The sequence below is a fragment of the Hippocampus bargibanti genome, linkage group LG20 (assembly GCF_051943395.1).
Source record: "Hippocampus bargibanti isolate YZ-2025 linkage group LG20, ASM5194339v1, whole genome shotgun sequence".
Lineage (NCBI taxonomy): Eukaryota > Metazoa > Chordata > Actinopteri > Syngnathiformes > Syngnathidae > Hippocampus > Hippocampus bargibanti.
Window position 1 is genome coordinate 282,051 of NC_142753.1, and position 4,422 is coordinate 286,472.

Here is a 4,422-nt window from a genome sequence, read left to right on the forward strand (position 1 = left end):
GCATGGTGCGGAGTTTTCGGGTCTTAACATCCGTGGTATGAAACTCTTCCTTTGGCCACCTTATTATTCCTGCAGGGTATCTGATCACTGGCAGGGCGTAGCTGTTTATTGCCCGGGTCTTGTTCTTGCCATTGAGCTGGCTTCTGAGGACTTGCCTCACCCGCTGGAGGTATTTGGTCGTAGCCGCTTTCCTTGTTGCGAGTTCGAGGTTGCCATTGGCCTGTGGTATACCGAGGTACTTGTAGCTGTTTTCAATGTCTGCTATTGTTCCTTCAGGGAGTGAGACCCCTTCAGTGTGGACTACCTTGCCTCTCTTAGTCACCATCCGACTACATTTCTCCAGCCCGAATATATATACAGTAAAGTCTCGTTATATCGATATTAAAGGGAGTCCGAAAAAATATCGATATAACCGGGACTATCGATATATCCGACCCTGTTTGCATGTAATTTTCTCCGTGCGTGCATAGAAATAGTATCGATATAACCGGGACTATCGATATATCCGATATCAATATAACGAGACTTTACTGTATATATATATTTACATACGTCACTACCTCACTTTACATTCAGAAATTACATGTATTGTCTGTTGTCAATTGTATGTCTTTTTAGTCCACATTATGAGTGCCTTGCATGCCTTGCACGCTGGCTCCGAGAGGACATTAATTTCATCTGTGCTGTATGTCATGTACATTAGCATATTTGACAATAAAGCTGACTTTGACTTTGATATATATATATATATATATATATATATATATATATATATATATATATATATATATATATATATATATATATACACACACACACACACACACACACACATACATACATACAAATACATTATTTTACAGTACGGATTGCTTAACATGCCAAGGTCGTTTCGAAAGCACCATTTGAATCATTTCAACAATAATGGAGTGAAACTGTAACCATCAAATATGACTTTTTAATAGTGACAATTTAAAGTAAACAGTTCAACATTAGTTTCTTGTAAATCCCCCGTGCGGATGGACAAACGCTCAACGATGCAAAAAAATGCATACCAATGACCAAATACGTATGCAAACACCCACAAAATAAATACATGAATAAATAACCAAAATGCAAACACATTTGTGCAAAACTAATTTTAACCGAGTAACCAGATGTGCAAGATTAAGATGTGACCAAAATATTCATATATCAAATCAAAAACACACATCTCTATCTGTACGATATCAGACCTTACTCAAGAACCGGCACATCAGGTTAGTCAAAATAACAATACATTATAGCAATAATATATATATATATATATATATAATATCTAAATAATGTGCATTTTTTTTCTTCCTGAAACATCATTGATATTAATACACAAACCTTGGTTTAAAATTAAAAACAAATATAAATCCAAACCTGACAAACCTGAAAAAAGTATCCCCCCAGGCCTCATCTGCTTAAAAGACTGGACACAGATGAATTAATATTTGCTGTAACTATATATTTATTTATTTATGCAGTTGGTTATTGATTTATGTATTTATTAGTTTATTTTTTTGTGAGCAGATGTAACAAAAGCCAATACTGTACTATTCCTCCCAGGGACCAAATTCTGAAATACAGTCCCCTCTTCTCAGGTAAATGGTATCGTTTATCTGGAAATGTGCCAACTGAAAAATATTGATGACTGATAATTTTCCAACCCACAAAAAATAATAATAATAATAAACATTGGACATTGAGTTTGGCAATTACTTCCTGGGCAAACTGTCGTCCCATGTGGGATAATGTTCTGCGGAGAGATATAACCAAGATGTGTTTTTTTATTTTTTATTGTAGATAATAATAATATATTTTCATTTATCGGCACCTTTCAAAACTCTCAAGGTCACTTTGCAGTCACAGGATAAGCTTTTCTGAGGGTGAGTAGCGGCAGCCACACGCGCCAGCGTTCACTCAACCCGGAAGTAACTCAAATAGATAGAAAGCTCACGAGCTAGCTAATAGATACCTAATACCTCGCTAGATAGCAAGATCATCAGAAAGCTATGTAGAGAGCAAATTTAGGTCATTTTTCCCCAATTTTATTGATGTAAAAAATACCATTTAAAAAAAAGTCATTGGCTTTAGGGCAGCTACAGCTACAGGGGGATGGTAACGCTAGGTGTTAGCATTAGCATGCTGTGACAATACGAGCTAATTACTCATCACCGTTAGCTGATACTAAACTAGCTTACGCTGGGCCGTTGCTAGCTAAGATACAGTAATAATAATAATAAATAATACTAATAATAATAATAATAATAATAATAATAATAAATTTCATTTATAAGCACCCTTCAAAACTCTCAAGGTGACCGTACAGTCACAGGATACAGTCGTTAATAGATAGATAGCGACCTAGGGAGCTAGAAGATAGCTAGCTATATAGCTAAACGATAGCTAGCTAGATAGCCAGCGAGCCAGCTAGACAGCTAATAGATTGCTAATAGATAGCAAATAGATCCATTTCCAACGGAGCTTGTGCGCCATCTTGTGCATTTTCTGCGTGCTACATTGGAGTCCAGACGGCTCGAATTGATACGGAACGACTTCTTGAATCGATTGCAAACATTTACGATTTCCTCTTCAGAACTATTTGATTCATATTCATAACTAGATGAGTAACAAGAAAGCATCTTCTCCAAATCTGTAGCCATTGTTTTGATTCTCAACCCGATAGCTAGCTAGCTAGACAGATAATAGATAGCAAATAGATAGTTAGGTACCTAGCTTGCTAGCTAGCTAGACTGTCATAAGGAATTCTGTTAAACGGAAATCCCTTAATCAGAAAAAAAAAAATGTAGTAACTTTTTTTTTACTTTTATGAGTTTTCGGACTACATAAATATTCAATTTGGTTAGAAACTGAGCCGAAAAGTTCATTCCATTTTGAAGTTGTTCATGTCAAAAATAAAAACGCTTTGACGAACACGAGAAATTAGCTCAAGGGGCAGACTTACATCACAGGATGCAATAATAGCAAACATTTTCCAAAAAATGTATTCTGAAGATTATTAAATAACTCGGACAAAGTTTGAAAAACAAAATGAACATATCGCAGCCCTCATTTGAAACCGCAAAAGCAAATGACAAGATTTGCTTCCTTTTCTTTGATGCAATTAGTTAAAACAGCCAAACTTAGTGGTCGTGTGCTTTAAAAATAATATGTTTCATTGAGAAGCGCCTTTCTCAACTCTCAAGGTCACTTTACAGTCACAGGATCATTTTCTTCTGTGGGTGAGCAGCGGCAGCCACACGCGCCGGTGTTCACTCAACCTGGAAGTAACTCAAATAAATAGAAAGCTAGCTAATACATAGCTAATAGCTAGCCAGTTAGATAGCTTATAGCTAGCTAATATATCGCCAGCGAGACAGCTAATAGATGGCAAATAGATAGCTTTACCCCTTTGATGGACCCTGTAGCCTGTTAACCTGATGACTGTCATAACTGCTGTCCCTGTAAGGGTGAATGTAAAACCATCAGCTAAATAATGTGGGACTTTTTTCACCTTTCAGGTACATAAGAGCACAAAAACGCAGTTCGCAAATGAGTTTTTTGTTTTTTTTTAATCGTTTCAACCAAAGCTCGATTAAAGCGAGTCAAGATCGTTGTGACTGTTCTTGTGGTTTGTTTACATGGGACAATTTGAAATTTTGGCTCAGGCTTTAGCAAGCATGATTGAATTTTACAAGTTTGATTTGCGTTCGCGGGCCGAATGAAATGATGTGTCGGGCCAGATTTGGACCCCGGGCCTAGACTTTGACACCTGTGTAACAGCAGTCAAAACTCTTCACTAAATTGCCATGGTGGGGTGAGGTTTAATTTGGATCGTTCTTACAATAGAGTTCTTAGACCATAGAGGCTTAGTTATGCTGATCAGGTGATACCAGAGCAAATGGGGCAATTAGCCAGTCGTAGACCCCATAATTGGCAGGACAATAGAAGCTATCTGGCTACCTGGCTGTCTATCTATTAGCTAGGTAGCTATCTATTAGCTATCTACCAAGCTGGCTATCTATTAATGTAATTAATAGATTAATAGGTAGTAATATCTATTAATTAATTATTATTTAAACTAATAGATTAATAATAATAAATATTAAACTAATCACCTCATCAGCATTACTAATCCTATGTTGCCGAAGCAGGCTGTTGTACAAACGATCCAAATTGAGGTGATACCAGAGCAAATAGGGCATTCAGGCTCGTCGTTAGTCAGGACAATAGGAGCAATCAGTGGAGCCACAGGGAGTAGTCCTCTGCTCCCCCCAACCTGAGAGCAGGGACCTACCAAAGCAGAGTCCAGCACCGCCATGTCCGGACTCCCATGTAGGGATATATATATATATATATATATATATATATATATATATATATATATATATA